The sequence below is a fragment of the Pongo pygmaeus genome, chromosome 3 (assembly GCF_028885625.2).
Source record: "Pongo pygmaeus isolate AG05252 chromosome 3, NHGRI_mPonPyg2-v2.0_pri, whole genome shotgun sequence".
Lineage (NCBI taxonomy): Eukaryota > Metazoa > Chordata > Mammalia > Primates > Hominidae > Pongo > Pongo pygmaeus.
The window spans coordinates 181,716,169-181,743,043 of record NC_072376.2 but is presented as its reverse complement, the minus strand read 5'-3'; the positions used below and the strand labels follow the sequence as shown (position 1 = coordinate 181,743,043).

At 37.9% G+C, this 26,875-nt stretch overlaps 2 protein-coding genes across 10 annotated transcripts in view; one reads left to right on the top strand and one right to left on the bottom strand.

The window, feature by feature from the left end:
• The window catches only part of DDX60L (DExD/H-box 60 like), a 199,330-nt gene that overhangs the window by 13,178 nt on the left and 159,277 nt on the right, over positions 1 to 26,875 (top strand). For 2 of the 5 annotated variants that reach the window (XM_063664272.1, XM_063664270.1), the window contains exons 2-5: positions 7,925 to 8,070; positions 14,830 to 14,989; positions 15,084 to 15,272; positions 19,246 to 19,643. The gene's annotated coding sequence lies outside the window, so the exon portion shown is untranslated. Of the gene's footprint in view, positions 1 to 7,924; positions 8,071 to 9,103; positions 9,205 to 14,829; positions 14,990 to 15,083; positions 15,273 to 18,966; positions 19,093 to 19,245; positions 19,644 to 24,750; positions 25,767 to 26,875 lie in introns of those variants that run through there. The other 3 variants (XM_063664269.1, XM_063664271.1, XM_063664266.1) reach the window with 3 other exon arrangements.
• Positions 1 to 26,875, bottom strand: part of PALLD (palladin, cytoskeletal associated protein) — a 442,141-nt gene that overhangs the window by 393,356 nt on the left and 21,910 nt on the right. The window lies entirely within an intron of this gene.

The window sequence follows — 26,875 nt, the reverse complement described above, 5'->3', positions numbered from 1 at the left end:
GTGGGAAAAGGAGGATAGACAGAAGGCTCAGATTAAAAGAGTGAATAGGTAAAAAATCAAACAAGGTATGTAATTTGCTATAGATTAGTTGCAGGAAGCAATAGAGAAAAAGAAACTGAGTTCTTTTTTTTTTTTTTGAGACAGAGTTTCTCTCTTGTTGCCCAGGCTGGAGTGCAGTGGTGCAATCTCGGCTTGCTGCAACCTCTGCCTCCCGGGTTCAAGTGATTCTCCTGCCTCAGCCTCCCAAGTAGCTGGGATTACAGGCACCCGCCACCTCGCCTGGCTAATTTTTTAATACTTTTAGTAGAGACGAGGTTTCACCATGTTGGCCAAGCTGGTCTTGAACTTCTGACCTCAGGTAATCTGCCCGCCTTGCCCTCCCAAAGTGCTGGGATTACAGGCGTGAGCCACCATGCCCGGCCAATCTTGAGTTCTATTAAAAGAGAGCAAAGGAAATAGTCATTTACACTAAGGATCCAGGCTTTAGAGAGATACTAGGTAAGGAATTTGAGTTTTGGAAACCAGAGAGGATGAAAATAGAAAGCTCATGAGGAAATGATTTCAGTCTGAGCTCCGGGATTATGTCTGCCACCACTTTGATTTCCTCTCACAGGCTGAGAGAGTTAATCTATTTTTCCAAGGATTGAAGTTGCTGGATCTGAGAAATCAGACTTGCGTCTGTCCTGACAATGCTAGCCTCTACCCAAGTAAGTGACGGTCATATATAGGCACGTGTATGGTGTTTGTGTCCGAAGAGACCCACAAAATCTGAAGTAGCTTTTACCGTTGTGTCCCTGGGGATGACTTGGACAACCCTCAAGAAACAAGGTTAGCTGGGAGAAACATTGTCCTAGTGTAAAAATGAGTCCCTTTCTGTTAGGGTGGGATAGCTCATGAGATTACTTGCAAAATCAGTGAACTTTTTTAGTGAACAGCCTTGGAATTTTCTGAATAAACTAGGAAATAATAAGAAGTGTAAAATTTTCTACAAATGCTGATAATAGAAATAAGTGTAAAACGAAATTATCCTTTTTGATTTCACAATTCACTTAAGTATTTTAGTAATTCAAGATGATTTTTAAAAGTCATATAATCTTATCTGTATTTTAAATTAGGATAAAAAATTCTAAGTAAATGGTTGGCTTAATTTATTTATAATAACAAGCCCACTCTCCCGTCTTTACATGCCTAGCAGATCCTGGGAAGTTTTCCATTAATGGATACACCTATAAATAGGTAATTAACACACACATTAACCTCAAGAATTATCAGTACCATGAGCTATGCTGCAATATGATACTACTCAAGGCAAGACTGGATTTACTTATTGTGATATCCACAGGGCCTATGCCAGGCATATAATAGGTACTTAAAAATTTTTGTTGAAATGGACAAATAAGTCATGTTCTTATCTTGCTAACACTGCAGGATATGCAGAAATGTGCACTTAGAACTAAATTTCAAATCATCTAATAATCAGTACATATCAGTGAGAGAAATTATAAACAGAACATGTAGTTTCTAATTTTAAAAGTTGGAACACATTCACACAGATAAATATATGATTTATCAATGACATTTGGAATAGCAGGTTATGTGGTATTTGCCTTGTAGAAGTAAGTCAAGAAATTTGTTTTCAGTATTCAGGCAGTAAAAATGGAGAGAGAATATATATAAAACAATTATTGGCAAATATTCTCTATATATGCATATACATGAACACATCTTCGTGTATACAGAAATATACCAAATTCATTCATTAGTCAACAAATTTTTAATGAGTGAGCAAAACTAGAAGGATCTCTTTCTTTGGGTTTTTTTTCCCCAAAGATACTAATGTCTCTGCTGAGAACTAAAATTTTGTGAGACTTTAGCAATGAAATGCAGTCTGCAGATTTAGTATTTGTTAAGACTTTTCGAAAGGCTGGAGGGAGCCAATGGTGTCTATAAGGTGGGGTATCTTTTCCCAGCTTGGCTGCTTGTGGGAAGGTACCCTTCAAATGATGACTCAGACTCTTGGGACAGAGTACAATATACAATATTTAATATAATTAAATATTTAGCTCATTTTCAAACATTTTAAAAAATTTAGCTCATTTCATCTACTTCATTTAATTTTTTTTTTTTTTTTTTGCCCTCCTGCCATTTGCATTCAATCATCTATGTCATTACGGAGGTAGAAATGTCTCTCTCTTACAACTGTGGCGGAGGCAGAATAGAGAAAAACTTACAAAGATTGTGTTTTATACATTAAACTAGATGCCCATTTAGTAGCACATCTTGCCTAGTGAGCCCAGTTAAACTTAACTGTAGTCCCTGGAGTTGAGACGAGATTATGTGGAGAGGGAAGATGCCAAAAAAAAAAAGATAAATATAATTTGTATACTATCAACTAGGTGTCAGGTGTTATCCTAATTACTTTCTATTAACTCATTTATTCCTTTCAACAATAGTATCATCTCCATTTTACAAATGAAGAAGATGAGGCTCAGACAAGGCAAGTGACGTTCTCAGTGTCAAACAGCTTGCAAATGATGGAGCTAGGAAGTGGTCCTAGCAGACATGCTCAGAGGCTGTGCTCTTAATTACTGTGCTATACTTTCTCATAAAGTAGACGAGACAGTATCAGCTCATGAGGATTTAAGGTCCATCTCAGTAGAAGAGTGGCACAAAATCTTAGTATATCAAAAGACAGCAGGTAATTAGGTCATATGGAAATGGAAGAGGCAGAGGTCTGAGGAGCCAGGCGAATCCAGTGGGCTGGTGGAGACTGTCTGGAAATGGCCCTTGCTCTGGGTCCAGCCACATCAGAGGGCAATGATGCAACGAGGCCATCAGATAGGCCCAAACCTTTTTGAGGATGTGAAAGATTCCCACCCAAGGTTGGTATCTGCCTAAGCTCTCTCTCTCTCTCTCTCTCTCTTTCTCTCCATGTATGTATGTATGTATATATATATATATACACACACACATATATATATATATATACACACACACACACACATATATATATATATATATATATATATATATATATGGAAAGGTTAGCTGGGAGAAACATGTAAACCATATATATGTATATATGGAGAGCTTTACATAAATATGTAGGGAGCCTTACATATAGCTTTACATAAATAGTCATGGTATAATTTTTCTGTTTATGGAAACTGCTGGATTGTGGTTGTGGTTGATATAAAGTGCCAAGTTAGGTAAAAGACTAGTTTCCTAGGTGGCAGCACTCAACAAAGTACTTCAGAACTCTTTGCCACTAAAAACCTGCCATAATAATTGTTAATAGGGTGCAGCAGTTTTTTTTTTAAATTTATTTTTTAAAATTTTCTTTTTTCTCTCTGTTACCCAGGCTAGAGTGCAGTGGTATGATCATAGCTCACTGCAGCCTCGAACTCCTAGGGTCAAGTGATCCTCCCATCTCAGCCTCCTGAGTAGCTGGGACCACAGGAACAACCCACCATGTCTAGCCATGAGTGGCGGTTTTAGTTACCATAAAACCACAGATCCCAGAGACAGACTGCTCAGGCTAGAATCTTGGACATGTCATTCACTACCTGGGTGACTGACACATTACTTATCCTTGCTGTGCCTCAGTTTTCTCACTTGCAAAATGTGGATAACAGCAGTATAACAAAGGTGTGTGTATGTGTGTGTTTGTGATGATAAGACCAGTTTGGGAAATATACACATACGATAACGCAAATGTTAGGGTAGATCCACCACCACTTTCCCCTCACCTCTGCAACTCAAATGTCAGCTTCAAAAGGCAGACATTTTTGTCTATTTTGTTTACTCCTCTATTCTGGGCATCCTGAACAGTGTCTTCACTGAGTAGGTGCTCAATAAATATCTACTGACTGGAAGGGACACTTTTCAACATTTTTATTTTTTTGCAACAAATAATTGGGCAATCAAATGGCTTATATGTCTTTAAAGACTGTATCTATTATAAAATGAATAAGAGAGGCTGGGCATGGTGGCTTATGCTTGTAATTCCAGCACTTTGGGAGGCTGAGGTGGGCAGATCGCTGGAGGTTAGGAGTTTGAGACTAGCCTGGCCAATGTGGTAAAACCCTATCTCTACTAAAAATACAAAAAAAATTAGCCAGGTGTGGTGGCGGGCGCCTGTAATCCCAGCTACTCAGGAGGCTGAGGCAGGAGAATTGCTTGAACCTGGGCCTCCTGCCACTGCACTCCAGCTTGGGCAACAGAGTAAGACTCTGTCTCAACAGATAAATAAATAAATAAATAAATAAATAAATAAATAAACAAATAAATAAAATGAGTGAGAGAGTAAAATAAATACAACCCAATTCCCAGTTATTTTTAGTTTACAATAAAATATGTCACAACTAACAAGACAGTCTAAGAGAGGACATTTTTATAGGATGGGGGCTGAATTTTGTTGTTGGATGTGCTGTCATCTGAACACTTCTCATGTGAGAGAAAAGCAAAAATAAAGAAACCAAGTAAAAACCCAAATAACACAAATGGATAAAGAATGAGTACAGTTACCTTCCTGAATATTTATCCCCATCTTGAGCCCTGAAGAATTCACTGACGCTTAAGTAACAGTGAGTCAACATATCTGTGTAAATATTACAATGTGTTTGTGCCACATTTTCCATTGTTTTCTTTTAAGTATAAATTTCATAGAACTAAAGTGTACTTATTAGCAGGGAGACTGCAATCATCTTTGCCCACAGGGAATTTGGAGACTAATTACCGTCTCCATAGGTCAACAATTTAGAGTACATCTATAACCCTTCTGCAAAAATGCAATGAGAGATGAAGGCTGGGGTGAGGTGAGAAGGAATGCCAAATACAAACTCCAACTCCTTACAGCTAATTTAATAATTTTGCGGTGAAAAATGGCTTTTTATCATCTCAGGAGCAAGTGCTTTTTTTTTTTTTCTTCCCACCTGCTAAAAACTCTTTTCATTAAAAAGAGGGCTTGGAGAGCCTTTGCTTTGATGTAGGAGAATGTGTAATACCTGCAATATTTCTTGGCTAGAGAAAAATTGTTTTCATCTTCCAATGCTAATGACTCATTAAAAAGCAAAATAAGAAGATAAAAATAAAGAAGAATGTAAAAACAAACATACATGCATACTTTTTGCTCTTTTTTTTAAAAAAAATGCGCAAACTGAAACTCATTTAAAATAATTTTTTTCCAGGCTCTTGTCTAACTGAAATAGAATTATCACCATTCGACATGGCCCTTCAATCCTAAAACCCGTTTCAGAGTAAAAACATAATTAACGTGATCCCTAAGGATAGAAAGAGGGTGAGGTGGTTTCTGTAGTTTTGTGTTTCGGAAACAGAAAGAAGCCTAGAGAAAGACACAATGACTGTAACAGGCACAAATCAAATGAATCACCCACCAGCATGCTGGGAAAGCCTTTCTGATCTTTTAAGCTTGGCTGTAATTTATTTTTGGAGCCTCTGCCTGTGAATGTGAAAAGTTGAGATGGAACCTGATAGTAGTCGCCTATGACCGTCAGTCACTATGGAAAGCCTTCATGGAAACCAGCTAGAGCATCTGCTAATGAGAAAATCGTTAGGGCTCATGTCGCGGCGAGACTGGGATGACTTGGTCATAATACGGTGCCATAATTAACATTGTTTTTCAGCTTCAGGTGACTTTAAGGTCTTGGACTACACTATAGTTGGTTTACATCATTAAAAAGTATGACATGGACATAAAGATGGCAACAGTAGACACTGGGGATTACTAGAAGGGGGAGGGAGGGAGAAGGGCAGGGGGTGAGAAACTAAACTCTTGGGTACTATGTTCAATACCTGGGTGACCGGATCAATCAGTCATACCCCAAGCCTCAGCACCATGCAATATACCCATGTAACAAACCTGCACGTGTACCCCCTGAATCTAAAAGTTGAAATTATTTTAAAAAATAAAATCAAGTATAATAAATCTGAATTATATGCAGCTGTGTTTTAGTTTGGAAGAATCAACAGGGTACCAAAGGGGTTGAAAAAGATAATTTTGAGTTTTGATGATGGGACTGCGTGTTGCATTGTTCATAAATTAACTATGAAAAGAAATTGTGAGAGGCCTTTGCACAACCTTTAGGTTTTCCAAAGAATCTTTATTTATTTTTATTTTTTGAGACAGAATCAGTGGCGCCATCTCGGCTCACTGCAACCTCCACCTCCCTGGTTCAAGCTATTCTCCTGCCTCAGCCTCCTGAGTGGCTGGGATTACAGGGGTGCGCCACCATGGGTGGCTAATTTTTGTATTTTTAGTAGAAATGGGGTTTCTCCATGTTAGCCAGGCTGGTCTCGAACTCCTGATCTTGTTATTCCCCTGCCTCGGCCTCCCAAAGTGCTGGGATTACAGGCGTGAGCTACCGCGCCCGGGCAGAAATCGTAATTTTTAAAGCTGAAACCCCTTGACGTGGGGTCTGAAAACTTAGCTCTGAACTCAAATTGTATCATTTCCTAGCTGACAAATTATGGAAAAGTTACTTAATTTCTCTAAGCCTCAGTTTTTCTTATTTGTAAAATGGGATAGCACAGCTGTAGTAAGGATGAAACAAAATAAGGTGTGCCATTAAAATTCATCCCTCAGGTAGCAGGTACTCACAATGTTCTTAAAAATTTCAAATTATAATTCTATGAGCTAGTTTTATTACACACCATACATTTATCTAAATCTGTGAAATGCCTGTTTTTCACACCCATAAGATCAGCCTTTTTAGGGGCTGGGGGAGGGCTAAATTCTGAACCACATGAACATGAAGTCGTAGCATCCAAAACTTGGAACATATGTGTTTCGGAAACAGAGAAAGAATCCTAGAGAAAGACGCAATGACTGTAACAGACACAAATCGTGCATAATCACCCACTCGCACAATGGGAAAGCCTTTCTGATCTTTTAAGCTTGCCTGTAATTTATTTTTGGAGCCTCTGCCTGTGAATGTGAAAAGTTGAGATGGAACCTGGGACTTTAGAGTTGGGAGATGTTTTTTCCCCTAAAGTCTGGAATTATTCCAAAAGCATTCCCAATGTAATTTAAAATTCAATGAGAAACCAAGATTTATTTTATGTTCAGCTTTGTACGATTGTGACTCTTCTGGAATGAACTGTCACAGAATGAGTGCAGGTATAATAACTGAATCATAAGGTCATTTGAAAAACAAGGTCTATGGCTAAAATGGACTGAATTTTATTTATTATTTTATTTAAAATTTATTTAAAATAAAATTTAATTTTATTTATTTTATTTTATTTAAATTTAAAACAAATTGTTCTGAACTTGGAATGTCATGACTGTAGGACTTATATTAAGCAGTTTCTCATTCGATTAAATCTTTCAATTCTCTTTGTATACTTACATTTTCATTTTAAGGGCAAGGGCTTTAAAACATCTTATTAGATTCCAGATAGAAAAAAGGAAGTGGATTGTTTACTTACTCAGAATAATTCACTGGATCTATACTTCAAATCATGAAGCACATTTCATAATTCTATACATTTTCAATTATCATTCCCATTTTGATTCTACTTATTTTTAAAATCCTACTTAATACCCTACTTGCTTAAGCAAATACTTCAGTATATACTTATGATGCCTATGTATAAGCACAATTCAAATAAAAACACAGCTTGTTTTGGTATTGCCACTCTAGTGTATTAAAACAGTGAAAAGACCCAAGAATATAAAATATCTCACAGAAAGTTTCCTTACTGGTTATTCTCACCTGAAGGGGGATAGAATTCAATTTATTACTGTAGTAACAGGTTAAACATGAATGTCGCCATAGGCACAAATTATGTTGAACTGGTTTTAAAGAAAATAAACTTTCCCTTCTCCTGAACCTTTCATCCATTTCGAAGCTTTCAACTACTTAGATAAAAATTTCCCTCTCATTTTTGTCTGCCTTTGTAGTCTGACTTTGAGCCAGGACTTGAAGCAGACACTATGGCTCATGCAGAAAAAAAACTTCTTCCCACAAGACTGCCAGCAAAATTTTGCAGACTCAAGATGTTCAGAGAGTTTGGACAATCATCACAGTTTTTGGACACCTATCTGAGGTAAACATAAAGCCAAACCTTGACAGTCTCATTAGTAGTGTAAGTATGATTCAATATGAGGAAGTTCTGCTCTTGGCTGGTTGATATAAGATAATTATAAGATTTCTTAATTGAAATTTAATTGGAGATACAAAGTGATACACAGCACTTTGTAAAGCATCCTGGCTAAACAATTTGCTCCAGTATACCAGATGAGCAGAAAACAAATCAATACATTCTTAGAACTGCTAAGTGAAAATTATGTAGAATAATTGCTTCAATCATTGAAAATACGATTTTTTAGCGGCATGTTTGTGTAACCAAAAGTATGTTATTAGTTATTGAGTGAGTAAAGCATTTGTCATCAGTTTGCACTTGAAAGGGTTACAGGTAAGAGCTGTTTTTTGTGCCCAATTATTTCCTCAGTCCTATGTTCTCACCCTAAATAACTTAATGAAATTGGAAAGGCATATCCTTTTAGAAATGTATCTGTAGTAAAGATAATTTGAAAGCACTAAACCCTAGAAAACCTTTTCCGCCAGGCGCGGTGGCTCACGCCTGTAATCCCAGCATTTTGGGAGGCCGAGGAGGCGGATCACAAGGTCAGGAGATCGAGACCATCCTGGCTAACATGGTGAAACTCCATCTCTACTAAAAATACAAAAAAATTAGCCAGGTGTGGTGGCAGGCGCCTGTAGTCCCAGCAACTCGGGAGGCAGAGGCCGGAGAATGGCTTGAACCCGGGAGGTGGAGCCTGCAGTGAGCCGAAATCGCGCCACTGCACTCCAGCCTGGGAGACAGAGCGAGACTCCGTCTCAAAAAAAAAAAAAAAAAAAAAAAGAGAACCTTTTCAATGCTGATATAGTCAGGCTTTGTGTCTCCACCTAAATCTCATCTTGAATTGTAATCCCATAATCCCCACGTGTCAAGGGAGAGACCAGGTGGAGGTAACTGAATCATTGGGGTGGTTTCCCACATGCTGGTCTCGTGATGGTGAGTGAGTTCTCACGAGATCTGATGGTTTTATAAGGGGCTCTTCCTCCCTTTGCTTGGCATTTCTTCCTGCCTTGTGCTGCATTGTGTGGAACGTGTCTTGCTTTCCCTTTGCCTTCGGCCATAATTGTAAGTTTCCTGAGACCTCTCCAGCCATGAACTGTGAGTCAGTTAAACCTCTTTCCTTTATAAATTACTAATCTCAGGCAGTTCTTTATAGCAGTGTGAACACGGTCAAATACAAATGCTAGAATGTTTTAAAAGGTAATGGCAGGAAGGTAATAATGCAGGAGGGCAATGCTCTGTGGCTTAATGCCTTAGGTGCCTGGAGACCTTTATCCTAAGTAGAGGGAAAACGTTGTTACAGGGTTTGTTGCAAACTGAGAAGAAAGCCTTCTGTAGCATGTCATTTCCTTTCGTTTTGTTTTGCTGGAAGGGCAACAGGAATCTGTTTGGGTTAAAGGACAGGCAGAAGTGGAACATCAGAAGTCAGGGGTCTTTTGGGAGAGCCCTGAGTAGCAGGAGTCATAGATCTGGAATAATTAGATTATTAAAATGAACACTTGAAGAAAGGGGAACAGAAAGCTGTTAACCTTAAGAAAAGATTCCAGACAATTCTGTTTGACTCTCTTTTTTATCAAAACAAATAAAGGAGTATTAGTTAAAATGTATTCAGTGAAGTCTCTAACAGGCACCAAGGTACTGAGAGTTCTTTAAGTCTTGTAAATTACACACCACGTTGCTTATGTGATTATTAATGTGATGATGTAATAGTTGTATTTTTATGTACAAAGAATACGGGCCTGGATTGTGTGCTAAATTCCTGCTTTTGCTCAGTTACCTCCTGTAAGACTAATTTTTGGAAACCTGCCATTGATATGTCTACCTTATTTCATTTTAAGAATAATGGTTAAGAATTCTGAACTTTTATAGATTTTTGATACAGATAGCATAAAGGGGGACTATTGGTCAGATATTTGTAGAGGTGGCTATAGTTCCCTTTATTTGCCTAAACTTGCTGAGTTTCTTAAGAGGGGTGCAATGAGTATTCAAATGGAACAATTCTCACCGTGGTGGCTTCAGTATTGCAAGGTGTTAAACACCCCATCCTACTAAATGCCATAATCACTTTTCAGCCATTGTGATACCCACCATGTGATAACTCTGCACATTTCCAGCCTCTTCTTGGAAAGTGGTATATGCATACACCCCTGAAGTCTTCCCCTAGCCCCAGCCACCACCACATAAGAACCACTGGCCTAGGATATGTGGGTTCAGTTATCTGAATCTCAATTACAGAAAATCAACAGCACTTCTGGTAGTAGAAGGTGAACCCAGTTAAGAATTAAGAAGTGTAGACTGTAGTTTGAATACTGAATCTTTTGGAAAATCATTGAATTATTTGAACCTCAGTTTACTCATCTATTAAGTGGTAATCCACCCTTTCTCCCATTTAAGCCACTTAATTCTCGTGAAAATCAAGAGATCTTAGGCACCTTAAAATACTTTAAAAAATATAAAAACCTACATAAGGAAATAATATAGTCATTCCTCAGTATCTATGGGGGAGTGGTTCCAGGACCTCCCTTGGATACCAAAATTCAAAGATGCTCAAGTTCCTGATATAAAATGATGTAGTATTTGCATAAAACCTATGCACATCCTCCAGTATACCTTAAATCACTTCTAGATTACTCATAATACCTAATATGATGACTGCTATGTAAATAGTTGTTATACTGTATTATTAAGGAATAATGACAAGAAAAAAGGTCTGTAAATGTTCAGTACAGACACCATTATTTTTCAAATATTTTCAATCTGAGGTTGGTTGAATCCACAGATGCAGATATGGAGGTTGTATTAGGAATAATCCTCAGTAGTCATTATCTTTGGGTAATGTGATAAAAGACAGCCAATTAGTATGAGATAACCTATTATGTACACTGTTCTAGTAGCTATAGAGGATTCAAAGGAGAATAAGACAGAATTGGTGCCCCTGTGGCTCTCATGACAAAGATACAATGTATGTGGTCGAAAAGATGTCAGTATGGAGGTAATAAATGATTAGAAGCAGACATGTGCTATTAGCAATACGTACTGGAGAAGTTCAGAAGAGAAAATGTGTTCAATGGAAGATACAAAAGCCAAAAATGATGAAGGAACCACTTCCCCTATTAGACCATTTGAAATGAATAGTTCTTTTTCATCATAATACATATTAGAAAAGTATCAATCTTCTCCATATGCATATTTTATAGGTCATAGATCTTGAGAATATAAATGATTAACACTTTCTTTTGTGGGAAATATTATCAGATAACAATTGATTTCCCTAATAAGACAGACAAGAAATGATTGAAGGGCAAGAAGGTATTAGTCTCACAGTGCCACTGCTAATATGTCCTCTGACTGACTCTCAGATGAACACGTTCGCTGATGGTGTTTTTGTCTTCCCTGTCTGGTCTCTGGCTCTGGTCTTGCTCCTGGTGGCTTTGGTCTCACCTCTGTGTCCTGACTTCAGCCCATCTTTTCCTTGAACTTGGTATTCCTGGTTCAGGAATTGACCTCAGCTTGGAATTCTGGAAACTCATCCCTAAGGGGTGGACTCCTTGACTCCATGTTTTCTCCAGAAATCTAGATAAAGTGCAACCTTGTAAGAGGTCTTCTACCTTTGCCTTGCTTAAGATGTTAAAAGCCCCTTGGTAATGAAGAGATGCCTATATGAGAACAGCCTGATGAACCATAATATATTATACAAGATTATTTGGCCATTCTAATATTTATTAACCTGAAATTCCTGAAGAAGAAATGACATTGTCAGTTATCAAAAACTTGCAGTTCAACTCTTCCTTCTTGTCTTCGTCAACATGGCAAATCCTTCTCCTTTTTGGAGAAAATGTCCTCCTTTAGCTGTGACATTGATCTCTCCAGATCCTTCTTTCTGTATGAACACTCCTTCTCCTGTGGCATTGGCTTCTTTTCCCTCAGTTTCCCCTAGTGCAGGCTCTCCACATGGATCTGTCATGAGTCCTTTTCTTTCTTGTCTGCTTACCCCATGGCCCAGCTATCTCTCCAGTCAACATCTCTCCCAAGCTCCAGCCCCCATTTCAGACCACAGGCCAGACCCTTTATATGAATGCTCTTCCTATACCTCAGACTCAAGTCTGTAATGTAAACATCGTATGGACTTCTCCCTAACATCCAACAGAAATCTATTCCTCCTTTCGTCTTTCTCATCTGAATGGCATAATCGTGTATCTAGTCATCTAGTCATTCAGGCTTGTAGGAATCACCTTTATTGTTTCTTTCTCCTTTATTCTTAATTTCAATAACTCACCAAATCATGAAAAATATCTTCAAAACATTCCTTGATTCAGGCCGCTCATTTCTATTACTGTAGGTTCTTACCCTCTCAGTTTCTTGTCAGTGACTGTTATAATAACATTCTAATTGAGGTAACAGCGTCTAGTCTCTTTCCCTACTAATTAATTCTGTCCATGGTTAGAATTAATTAGAAGGAAAAGATATTTTTAAAAGGGTTTAGTTATAAAAGTAATAAAAGATGATCTTAAAAATTAAAACAACAGCAAGGTAGAAAGTAAAAAGCGAGTCTTCCCCCTCAACTCCCAAAGGTTTGATGTATATTTTTCCAGATGTCTTTCTAAAACATATACACACAAATATGCATTGCATTATTGTCCTCGAGGGTTTTAGTGCTTCTGGTGAAATGTCAGGTGTTAGTCTGATTCTTCATTTTGAGTAACCTATTTTAATTCTTTAGAAGCTTTTAGAATTGTCTCTTCATCTTGAGATTGTATCAAGAGCTTTATTATTTTTTAAACATCTATCCTGCCCAATGCTTGATTGCTGTGTCTTTCAATCAATCAGAAGGTTCCTGTATTTCTTCAGCAAAAGCTAATTTTCTTCTAATATTTCTTTCAATGGTTTCCCTTTCTTTCATTATCTCTGATTTCTTCTTATGGAATTCTACTGAATGCACCTTGGCCTCCATGAATCTCCCTCAAGTCTCTATCCTTTTCCCCTATTTATGTTGTCTTTTCCTGTGTGATCTACATTGTAAGAAATGTAATTTTTTCTTCTACAAAATATTTAGCTTTATCCTCTGATTTTTCAGACAATCCTCTGAAATTTTTTACTTATGTAATTCTATTCTAATTTTATTATATCCTACTTTTTCCCAAAACAATATAATGTTATTTTTATTGATGGTGTATTTTCCTATTGTTAATTGGGATTTAAAAATCTTCTCTCCTAAAGTTTTTTCTTGAGATACCTCAGCTTCTTCTTGGATTGGTCCTATTCATTCATTTTGGTGGAGATAGAGAAGCTAAGTTCTTGTTTTCCTATAATACTTTGCTATTCTGATAGTTAGATTATGTTTACGAATGAAGACTTAGGATGACTGGTATAAGTAATGTGCTGTGTTTCCTCTGAAGTAGTGAAGATCTTATTTCCCTGTAGAGAATAAGAGTAGGGCTTTTGGAGAGCGAGATCATATCCCTTGCAGGGATGTGCATGGAGCTGGAGGCTGTAGCAAACTTGCACAGGAGCAGAAAACCAAATACTGCATGTTCTCACTTATAAGTGGAAGCTAAATGATAAAAACACATGGACACATAGCAGGGAACAACAGATACTGGGGCCTACCAGAGGGTGAAGGATGGGAGGAGGCAGAGGATCAGGAAAAATAACAAATGGGTACTAGGCTTAATACCTGGGTGCTGAAATAATCTGTACAACAAAGCCCCAAGACACAAGTTTACCTGTGCAACAAATCTGCACTTGTACCCGTGAACTTAAAATAAAAATTAAAAAAAAAAAACGACAGAAGTAAAAATCTTTAAAAAAAGAAAAAAAAAAAGGAGGGCTTTTATAAGATTCCCCTTCCCCTGTAAAACTCCAGCCCCTCAATTTCCAAAGCAGGAAAGGATTTACTTCAGGGACAGAGTGGTTCTCTGTTTAACATGCCTTCGTGGCTGTTTTTGTTGACCTGGTGGCCATTACCTTATGAAGACAGTGTTTTTACTTACATTGTATCTTCGTTGTGGTAGCATCAATGTGAGGGAGGATTTTTCTATCAGCATTCATGATTTTTCACTGAGGATTCCTTAAGCATGCATGGCCTGACTTTTTTGGTTCACCATATAAGCTTCACTTACTGAGTTTCTTGGGCCGATTTTCTTCCATCCATCATGGGGACAGAAGATACGTGAACGGTATCACTCAGTGTCCAGTGTGAGTCATTCACACCTGCCGATTTTTTCAGCTTTGCTCTGGTCTGGAGTGCCGGACACTGAGTGATAATGGAATTGGTATTACATCACTCCTCTGCTTTAGGATGAATTCCATCTTTACCTGGGATATCCTGTCCAAAAATTTGAAGGCAGCCTTTCATCTCTGTAATTTGTTCAGGCAAAATAATCATAAGGTTCTGGGTCTAACCATCCATTTCAGATTGATCCTCATCAGCTTAAAATTTATAGCTAGTCTACTTAAGCAATTTTTTGTTACTCCAAAGCAGTCTTATTACCAAACATTCTGACAAATAGTAGAAAAAGGGGAAAAAATCACCACATGGTCCCACAATTATATATATTCACACATACATAATCAAGAAATCTTAATACTATAAGCAATCTCTAACAATACCATAACATTATTATTTTCCAGTCCTTTTTATTCATGCCTTGAATTAAGGGTATTTGACAAAAGGGGGAATATTTTAAAAATATGCTCTGTAATTTGCGCAAACACTTCTTCCAGAGACTGGATTCCCTGTTGGGAATATCTAGGTATCAGATAGTGCCAAGACTTCAGAGGAGGGGGACATCCCCTGTTTATTAGAGGGAAAAGAATCTGGAGCTTCTACTGCAATCCAGGATAAAAGAGAAATCTGAGAAGAAAGGGCAGTTTGGAGAGAGAGGTGAGTAGTGGTCATTGATGGTTATTGGAGAATATGAATGTCTTAAAATGATATTTAGCTTTCCAGATGACCTGCCTTCTTGGCTCCCTTACAGATTGTGGGCATTCCTGTGATGTAAGTTCCTCATCTGTCTCCTTTCAGACCATCTTCTGTCAAGTTTATTCAGCTCATAAATGTGAATAAAAAATTGCTAAATGTGAACTCAAAGAGACAGTGCAGTTTTACATCTGAGTCCACTCGATGCATCACAGAAGCAGCATGTGCAGCAACAGGAGTCCAATAGGTGAGAAAAGATATGGAAGACACGCTTTGAACTTTCACAAACCATAAAATTGGCGAGGGGAGGAGCCAATTATATGAATATCGTGAGAGGCAGGAACTTCAGTTGCAGGTGTCTATCTCTCTGCAGTTCTAGGTTTATTGAAGGGATAGGTAGAGTCTTTGTACCCTTCAATACCCAACAGAGCTTTACCCTCAAGGAGTGTTCTATAAATGTCCATCACATGCATAGCATAGTCCAAATGCAAGTAATGGACATCAATAACAAGATGAGAGAATAAGGGCAGAGGCCTTATCTGCAAATACATATTTTGTTTAATGAGAAGGTTGAGATTATTGGCTAAAATATCAGACTTCCAGATTTGAGAGCTTAACTATCTTCCTTTATTACCAATTGCAGTAGATAAATTAGAGTTAGCTATTGTTACTCCATTTCTATCAAAGTATATTCAGTCACTATTCTGGAGAGTAAATCCTCAAAAACTTCTAATTCTTTACAGTATGTAATTGTTCTAACACAGAACCTGAGGGCCACAGTAATAATGAAATATAAAATATTGTTAAATGTGCACCATTTAGAATGGTGGGAAACCTAGTAGAGAAACATAAAATTAGTTTGACGTTTACACATATTGTACAGGGGCTGGGTTTCATTAAAATGAAAATAAACATGCAAGCCAATATTTTAGGTGAAGAAGGTATGTGCTTTGCTTTAGCTGCAACAATTACTTAAGTATTTATTTTCATTTATTTAGCCTGGTTTTTATTTTTAAAAACAAAAATACCAATACTTAGTCATTTTGTCTGTAATTATTTGATTTAAAATTTTAACAGCTTTATTTGATTTTTGTAATTGTCTTCTGTCTGCTGAGAACTCCCACTACAGAAGCCATGGTTGAATTGGATCTTAGTTTTCGGTAATAAAATGTCTCAAAAAACTTTTTTATATTAAATGATTGTCCTTAGGTTTTAATAAAACAGATGTAAGTTAAACATAGTGATTTACCAGATTCATTTTTTTGGGGGGAAAACTAGCTGAAGCCTTTCCATCGTCATGTGGTAACACAGTTCAGTGAGAGCCTGGGGAGGTTGTCCCCTTCTTAATTGTGTACCACTCTCCTCCTTCGCCTGGCTCCCTGCGATTGCGCTCGCGCTCATACTATGCTGCAGGTTACATGACTGAGGGAGGGAGTCAGATTTTGAAGAGCAAAACACATTTTTTTTTTCTTTTTTCTTGAGACAGAGTTTGGCTCTGTTGCTCAGGCTGGAGTGCAGTGGCACAATCTCGGCTCACTGCAACCTCCACCCTCCTGGTTTCAAGCAATTCTCTTGCCTTAGTCTCCAGAGTGGCTGGGATTACAGGCATGTGCCACCATGCCCAGCTAAATTTTTTGTATTTTTAGTAGAGATGAGGTTTCACTAGGTTGGCCAACTCCTGGCCTCCAGTGATCCACCAGCCCCAGCCTCCCAAAGTGCTGGGATTACAGGTGTGAGCCACCGTGCATGGCCCAAAGCATAATTCTTAATGGCACACCTAGTTCTTATGTTAGGTGCTTCCTCCTTTCCATTGATCTGGATTCCTTTCTACCTTCCTTTTGGCATGACTCCTAATTCAAACTGTAACCCTGTTGTATCACACTTCTCATCCAAACTCCATGATATTTGGTATTCTTTATTCTCATTAGAGTTTACTCATTCCAGGATAACAGACATGAAAAAAAAATGCCTAAGAGTTCCCCTGTGGTAGCTAGTCTTCAAATAGACTAGTAAGTGAGAGAAAATAATAAATTGTTTCGAGCCATTAAGTTTTGGAGTGGTTTGTTATGTACCATTAAATAAGTCAAGCACCACTTCAAATGTATGAATCACTCATCGTTACAAATTCCACCAAAAAGCCAACTTTTGGTGTTAATAATCCCAGACACATTACTGTCGGGTTATGTCTTTGGGTAGTTTGCCTACCTCTCTGAGTCTCAGTTTTCTCACATCTAAAACACGTAATAACAGAACCTACCCTACAGAGCTTGCGAGAGAACTGGATGAGAGAAAGTATATAAATTCCTTTGTAAAAAATGCCAGACATATGTAGCACTCCATTTAGTGTTAGTCATTTAATTTCTCATTGACAGAGAATGAATGAATGAGAAAATTCCACTTACAACATCAAATGTCTTTTTGGACTTTCACATCAATGTGATTCTTTTACTAAGTTATAGAATTGGAGTTGAAGTTTACTTAAGTCTAAAAGCAAACAGCGAGAAATAATAGGGAATATAGAGCTGGAAAAGTAATTTTGAAGCTGTGTAACTTGCCTGTGAGTAATCCTTAGCAATTTCAGAGGAAAGCATTTCAGGAATTGCTTGTGTCACCATATCTGGATAATAATTATGGGTCATCATCATTTTAGGTTTGGGCAATCAGGAGGAGGATGTAGCAGTTGTGGTCCCAGCTAGAAAGAGAGGGTACACTAAAACTCAATGCAAGGAGGGTTTCATGAAAAGATTATATCTGAAGGTGTCATCAGGGTATGAGGAAACCACAGGGATAAGGGATCACCTGGGGACTACAAAGCAGAATTGCTACCACTCTTAACCCTAAATGAACAGAGGGTGGATGCACTTTCCTGAACACAGGGAAGCATTGTGTTGAGTGGAGACCTTCACCTGACTTAGAGGGCCAAGGCAAGCCCATAGGAGGAAGATGGGACACTAAGTACCTTGAGTTCCTCTCTTTCTTCCTTCTGATCTGCCAGGGCCCTCCAGGACTTAGCCCAACCAGAAACCTGAAGGAGTCTGTTCTAGTCTACACAGATCAGCCACTCGGGGCAAGACAGTGGGGTGGAGAAGAGTGGGAAGAGGAGGATCTGTCAGGGTCTATGAAAGATGATGAGTCAGAGGATAATGGAGCAAAAGTAGTAAGGGCAGACTTATGATCCTCATATTTAAATGCTTGTATTTTAATAATCTTAACACAATTCTGTGGCAGCTTAAACCCAAGGAATATTTAAGTTTCTTTTCTGATCTATGAAGAAAGGCTTTGTGAAGATGTACAGAATCCCAAAGAGGTTACTGTCTTTATTTCCTTCTGTATCCTACTCAAAGTTTTAAGGAAGTAATGCCATGAGCATGACTTTTTTTTTTTTTGAGATGGAGTTTTGCTCCTGTTGCCCAGGCTGGAGTGCAATGGTGCGATCTCAGCTCACCACAATCTCTGCCTCCCGGGTTAAAGTGATTCTCCTGCCTCAGCCTCCCGAGTAGCTGGGATTACAGGCATGTGCCACCATGCCTGGCTAATTTTGTATTTTTAGTAGAGACAGGGTTTCTCCATGTTGGTCAGGCTGGTCTTGAACTCCCAACCTCAGTTGATCTGCCGTCCTCAGCCTCCCAACGTGCTGGGAGCATGACTCTTCAACAATGACTCGTGTCACCTCGGAATGATTGCTGTCGCGTACATGTTTGTTATTGTGAGTACACATAATTTTTCACAGACAGCTGAGACAAATGCCACAAGCAGTTGGCAAAGGAGGAGACTGTTGCATATTAATTTCATTCCCTGGGAGGTCTGATCTGGAACCATTTGGGATATGGATGTTTAATGGTCTCTAGCACTGAACTATCACCAGCTCTGCCTTTTCTCATTGCTTCTTGGAACCGTTTCTCATGCCGTCTGCTTCTAATCCTTCTCCTTGTCTCTTTCAGATTCCCTTTCTGGAGGCTTCATTTGCTTCTCTTAATTTTTTTTTTATCCCTGGCTTCAAGCTTGTTTCCTGCTCTGATCAACTAATATCCACTTACTCTATTTGGCTGACAAAATTATCCATACAGGTGAGGCTGTGAGAAAACACTCTAGGTGCTAAGTGCCTTGGGTAATTTCTAACACTTGCCCCCCATCATCCGTTGGCTTTAAGCACAGATGATTAGTGCAGGTGTAGCATTGTGTTTGCATGATGAAAGGAAAACTAAATTGTGTTTCTATAGACCTGCCTGAGGATACGACGACCTCCTGGAAGAAAGTGAGGCAAGAGGACAACAGATAGCACTAAATACGGGGAGTGAAAAAGGACTGATTTGCAATGTGGATGTGAGAGAGAGAAGATGAACCCAACTCCTCTTTCATTTTGGATCATAATTTGCTTCAATTCCATGGATGTGAGAAGGTTTAACATTTCAACCAGAACAAACTGTAATGAAAGACAGGTTTTGGCTAGGTTTGATATTTTTCTGATTTGTCAAAATCTGCAAGATCAAAATCTGAAAGCCAGAAAACTATCCAAAGGCAAAGAGAAAAAACACATATGTGACAGTTCAGAACTTGAAGATGGCCCCATGAAGGGTCAAGAAACTGCTGAGACCAAATAGTACATTCCGAATTGCAGGTAGCTAAGAGCTGGCCTCATGTTCCAAAAAAATCCATGGTTCTTGAGGTGTGTGTTGGAAGCTGAACTCTATGCTGGAAAGCAGGGGCTGCTCCTAGGCCATGTTAGAAGACACAACTTCCAATTCCAAAGAGCTAAAGCCATTTTACATAGTACACTGGATGAACAAATGTTAAGATTTTAAGATTTGCAGGTGAAAAGGACTAGATCAGTATAAAATTTTAAAATTGGCAACATAAATGTTAAGGTATACATTATATATTATACAGTATATAATTATTATAGGTTACACAGTGGTAGTAAAGTTACTTTGATTTGTAATAGGATAGAAACACCTTGTTAATGGATTCATCATTTTACCTGCATTGGCCTATTAGGATTTAGAAAAGAAAATACAATCCAAACACAATAGGTCTCATACTAGAGTGATTCTTTTCCTTCTTCTTCTGTGGAATATCTTGTTTAAACTATTACTAAGAGTGATAGTATCTTTAATTTGAGGTATACCATTGGCATTTTCCATTAACAAATAGTAAAACAAATGGGGCACTTACAACATATGTGCCAATCCCCTCCAATTAAAAATTTCTCCCAAATACTAGCATCTAGGTTGGAAATGAATTGGTCAAGATATTTGTAGAGCTGAGTGTGTACAATGGGGCAGCACAGATGTTCAGTCAGTGAAACTGACCCCAAACTGAGGCACGCCGTTCCTTGTCTGCACACCTAACACCTAGATACACTATACCATGTGGCCCCCTGATGAATTTTACTGTGGGCTGAGGAATCTCTCTCATTTTGATGTGCTCATTGACTTTTTAGGCTGTGACAACAATCTCTCATTCCAAAGTTAATTTGATTTCTTCAATCTTCATGCTTCCCTCTTAGCTCCCTGTTCAAAGTTAAAATTATTTATTTCATAAAAAATGATCTTGCAGATTGTATTTTGCAATGGCCTTTTGTAGAAAAGGTATATCAGAAGTCACTTGAACTAAAGTGTGGTTGGGGCCCTTTCTTCCTCGATTTTAGGCAGCAATGTGTGTCCTCAGGCTTGGCCCATGGAATAATTCCATGTTTCAGGATTCTGGCCAACATATGCCAACACATTCTTAATTAGAATGCTGGCAGCTAAACATGAGGATTAAATGGTACTATAATGGATTACAAATCATATCTGTTATATTCTGCTTGGGATCAGTGTTCTGTTTATAAAAGAAAGAGAAACCCAGCAAAATGGCTTTGCTAGAGGAGGCACTGTAGCTCAGGCCCTCACAAGTTGCATCAAGGAAGGTTGTTGCTATGAGTAAAGACGCCAGCTCTTCCTCATGTGACGCCACAAAGTGGGCTGGGAATGTGTACAGCACGGTTTTCTCATGAGGACCACTAAAGAATCAATCATGGCTCTTTTCTTTTTTAAGATTTCTTAACATTGTCTGGGGACAATGGAAGGAAGCCATTCACGAGGTTTGCTTTTAGAGAACTGCTCAATATCTGTGGTGGTGGTTCTGATGGTCAGGAGCACTCACCCAAACTCCATTGAGACAGATCTTGAGAAGGGCTGTGGCAGTAGAGTATAGCAGTTAAAATGTACAGATTCGTTAATGCTCAAGGGGAGGGATACTTCATTTTCTGTGATGATGTGATTATTACACACTGCATACTTGTATCAAAAAATCTCATGTACCCCATATACACGTATGCCTACTATGTACCCATAAAAATTAGAAACAAAAAAGTACAGACCCAGGAGCCAGTTTGTCTCAGTGTGAATTCCATCCCTACCAGTAACTGGACAATTGGGAAGTTTTGCTAAACTATTCATATCTTAGTATGTTATTTTTTAAATGGAGACAACAAATTTGTAGTTCACTGAATCTAACATGAAATCACCACTAGATACCATTATTTTATGAACCACTAATAAAGAAACAGTATATAGTACTGGCCAAGTAAATAATTAAGCTGACAACCAATTCTGACCAAATTTGTATGTGTACAAGCAGTACAACCACAAAATGAGTCATCTGACAGCTGTTGTTGAAGTATGTCCTTTTCTGTAAGGAGTTCTGATTACAAAGATGTTAAAGTGTTATAAAATAGATGTCTTAGAATCCCAGAAATCTGGCAGTATCTAGCTTATTGGAATAAGTGAATTTATACATGTAGTGCCCTTAGAAGAGTGGCATACACTAAGTACTCAAGAAATGTTGGCTATTAATATTATTATATCTATTAGTATTACTAGGAGAATGACAATAACTTTCGTGAGGGTTCAGTGTTAATAGCTCTGTAAGAAAATAAAGAGGAATTATTTTAATTGGTGACTTTAGAATGATGACCATAGGGTTGACAAGCATGAAAATGGCAATTTTAGCATAAACTTCCTACAATTTAGTACTATGTGTAATTCTACACAGTGACTGCACAGACATATATGATGGTGGTTGAATGTTACCGTGCTTCTGGTGTTAACTTTCAAGACCTCCTCATTAGGGGATAACAAGGCCCCTGGACTGGAGTGACTAGGCCTAGCTAAGCCCTGACCTTGAACAAATCCTCTTATTTGTCAATACCTTCTCATTACTATCCTTCTAGAAAGCATGCTGGGTCCATGCTGGTCCATTAACATAATCAAATTCATATATTGATATGGAGAATTCTTGGTCTTTGTAGTGGTTCAAAGTCCAAAACTGAAACATTTTCTGTCTCATCTCCCTAGATGTCAACAACTGTATATCTATTGCATTCTCTATGCACTAACACAATTAGAATATTCTCTGTCAAAGCAATTGGTCTGTAATGTCTCTATAATGGTGAAAATTATTTTGAAGATCTTTCTGACTTTAAAAGAACCATTAATCTTCAGATGAGAGTTTTCATTGCCTGCCTCCCTCCTTCCTCCCTCCCCCCTCCCTCCTCCCTTCCCCCTTCCTTCCCCTCCCCTCCCGTCCCCTCCCCTCCCCTCCCCTCCTCTTTCTCCTCGTTCTCAAAGATTCTCCTCCATTACTTGGAAATTCATTTCCCTAGACTTGTTTTCAATTTCATTAGAAATACCATTTTCAACAACCAAGGCTAAAAGCTGTCATCTTAGGAAAAAGTTCTTATTCCCTAGGGTATTTTTATTTACATTTTTTGGACCACAACATGTGGATCTTATAAACAGTGACTGGAAGCTTGTTTCTGTGGCCTAATTTACCATACACTGTTATATGGAACTAGACTTCACCATTGGAACTCATAACCGAGAGAACAAAGCTAGTTTTCACTTGCAATTAGTATTATTTTTGGCCAGGAAAAACTTTTGATTGGATTTCTCTGTCAGAGTTCAGGAGACCAGCAGTTTAGTCCTATTTCAGCAGATATCCAATAGGATGCTATTTCTTGGCTCAAATCAATTAAAATTAAATAGGAAAGAACCATTTCTATTGTTATACGTCATTCAAACACCAACTGGTAGAACTATTTTGCATCTTGGTCAGCACAGTAAGCTGTATCAAGTTTCATACTTAAAATTGTATTTGCTACAGTTGTTTTTATAAAGTAACTCCAAAACGTCAAAAGAATGCAATGTCTAAATGGAGTCCTTGAATTGCTGTAATTATGCTTAAGCAGATTCAGTGATCCATGAGGAGGTACGGCCCCAAGGCAAATGAAGAAACATGTTGAAAAGTACTTAAAATAGACTCTGCAGAAAAGATTTGAGACATTGAGTGGTTTTGACTGTGAAGGTATCTGAGACTTCAGGGTCAAATTCTTTCAAAACAACTATCTGATACTAGTTTGCATACTAATAAATTAAACTTCCAAAAAGCACATCCTTTTCCTTTTGAGAGCTTTGCAGCATGGTATAATACTTAGTAGTAAGAAAATGCAGAATAAAAGGTCAATTTATCTAGCTGAGGAAAAGCCTGCATTTGTTACTTAAATTATTTTAGATTTTTCTTCCTGCTGAAATTATTGAAATACAAAAACAAAGAGTGGCTAAAGTATTGGGGAACCACTTTCAATTAACGCTAGCAAATAGTTAACACATGCTCACAAAGCAAACTGAGGGAAATTGCTAAACAAGTTTAAAAGCAACAAGAAAACAATAGTCAAAGAGATTTTATTTTTGGAAGGTGTTCTAAGTTGACAGTAATCCACAATACAGCTGACCTTCACAGCTTCTACATTTAGAAAGAGAGGATGGGGAGATAATTAGTTGTATGAAGGAGGAGTGGAGATGGAAACAAATCACTTATCTTTGGCTTTGATCCCATACCCTGCAGCAGTGAAGGAACAGAAGGCCAAGTGAGGTAAAAATTTATAAAAAATAGTATGTTATACAGAGACCAAGGGAATGTATCCCACTACTCCCTGGCGGCCTTGGTGATGATTCGGACTCTGAGATACTACAAATCTAGGACTCAACAAATAGTCAAAAGCAACTTTCAAGATGTGTTGTATTTCTGATAAATCATTTGTTTATTTTATGCTGTTGAAGTGTTCCATCTCCATAGGCTCTACACCATTGTGAATACTTAGTGGTATAAAAGAAAATGGCAGTATGAAGATTTTAAAGAGAGGAAACAGAGTCAAAGGTTTTGAAAAGGTAGAGTGTGGGGAGTTTTTACTAAGTCAATGACAATAAACTATAAAAGTAAACACTAAAATAATAAGTAACTTTTAAAATAATACATTAATATTTATTAAGATACTACAATGTGCTAACAGTTTTAAGCTCTTTCTCTGTGTTAATTGACTTAACATTCATAATTACCCTAGAGGTAGGTACTTCTATTATTTCCATTTTACCAACAAAGAAACTGAAGCACAGAAAGTTGAAATAACTTGCCACAGTGACCTAACTAATGCATGATGGAGCCAAGAGTCACATTCTGGCTCTAGAACCTCTACTGTCAACCACTAAGCTCTTCTGATGCTTGTTTCATGAATCCCTTTTAATTCTAAAGGGATTATCTGAAGAAGCTTCATATATACAGGTGTGTTTTTTTTTTTTTTTTTTTTTTTTTTTGCCATCTGTAGCAGGTAAACTGGGAAGATGATACCATAAAAGATCTATGGCACAAGACTGACTACATGTACTATTCTACTGAAACACCACAAATTCAAAGAAAAAGACATTAAAAACTCTCTACCTTTATTCTTCACCTACATTTATTTCAGTGTTTATTGTTTTGAAACTTGACCATTAAGATATAAACTGATGCTACTGTCTAATTTAGCTACTGCTACTCATGATTAGATACCAATGACTGTCGTAACCAATTCAAACTTCTAACTGTATAGTGATATTCCACTTTTGCCTTGAATATCAGCCTGCCTTCTTGGTTCACTAAGATATCAGTGTGAGCAACATTTTCACAGCTTTATGCATTTATACAGCTGGAATGGGCTTTTCATAACATCATGGTGTTATGGGTTGACCAGAAGAGGTAATAAGGCAGCTGCTGCCACTCTATAATATTCAAGTCATTAAACAAGAATTCCATGCAACAGGGGCAATATTTCCTGGGCTTGCTGGATACTGAATTATTCCATTTCACTAAGGTCTGCAGAAATAGACTCAGTATTCTCATTAATGATGGCCTTTCAGGTAAGCTACTGCAGGGGCATAGCTAGTTTTCAGAGTGAAAATTACAAGTGGGTAGGTATTGGATGAAAACAGCGGTTAAGAAAGAATGGAAAAGATAGGAAAGAGGATAAAACCTCTCAATGCGTCGCGTGCCTTTCATGAGTTAACTCCCAGAAATTGTGTGGAGGAGTCAGAGATAAGGCTATCTTTTCACTTAAGTGAAAATAAAGGTGCCATTCTCCCTCTCTCTCTTTTTTTTTTTGAGACGGAATCTTCGCTCTGTCACCCAGGCTGGAATGCAGTGGCGCCTTCTTGGCTCACTGCAAGCTCCGCCTCCCAGATTCACGCCATTCTCTTGCCTCAGCCTTCCGAGTAGCTGGGACTACAGGCACCCGCCACCACGCCCTGCTAATTTTTTGTATTTTCATTAGAGACTGGGTTTCACCATGTTAGTCAGGATGGTCTCCATCTCCTGTCCTCATGATCCGCCTGCCTCGGCCTCCCAAAGTGCTGGGATTACAGGCATGAGCCACCGTGCCCGGCGAAAGGTGCCATTCTCTTATTGAATTTCTTTTGCTTTCTAGTTCAACAGCAATTGGGTGTTCTGGGGAATATTTATTGTCCTCCGCAAAATATAAAGGCTTTTGTTTGTTCAATTCAATGCAAATACACAGAAAAAAAAGATTTAAAATGAATTAAGAAATAAAAGAATAAGAAAATAGGCAACTATAAAATTAGGTTTTGCTTTCTTATGGATTCTGCCCTAGTGTGCTTGTTCCTATTGTCTAGGTATGTAGATGGGAGGAGAGGCAATTGGGTTGGTGAGATAGTGACAGGCAGCACTTGTTCATTTTCAAATTCCCTCTCACTAGTCCTAATCAGGTCCATAGTGTGTGTGTGTGTTTGTGCCTAACGCACTTTTTTCCTTAAAAGCAAGAAGCTCATATACAGATTTTTTAATTGTCTGCAGCAAATAAAGTAGATAGACTATACCATAAAATATCCATGGCACAAGATTGAATACATATAATATTCTACTGAAACACCATAAATTCAAAACAAAAAAAAATTTTAAAAAGCTCTAAAATATAACTAAAACAACCCTGAAAATTATATGGACAAATGGCTAAAAGCCAACCTATCCGATTCACAGTGCTTAACACCAAGATATTTTCTGGATGGTTTTTATGGAGTAAATCAAAGTATTCATTAGAAACATTGCTGCTGAACTTATTGATACATCATAAGGATAGTAGATTAACATAAAAGTCAGCATTTTTCACTATTAAGTATTAAAATGATGTAGTTTATATCTGTGTCTCTGCTACCCACCTTAAGATATAAAACACTGCCAACACAGTTGACTCCCCACAAATCACGTGCTTTATCTCAAAGGTTATTGCTGTCTGGAATTGACTGTTCCTCATTCCCACACATTTCTCTGTACTCCTACTACATCCGTAAGCCTGAAATAGTACTATTTTGCAAGTGTAACTTCATATGCAGACATCTGTCCATGTAATTTATGTGTAAGTTTTTACAACTTGCTTTTCTTTGGTTGATTTTATTCTTATGAGTTTCATATATCCTGATACATGCAGCTCTAGTTCATTTGTTGTGTGACTATATCACAATTTATCCATTTTCTCTTTGATGA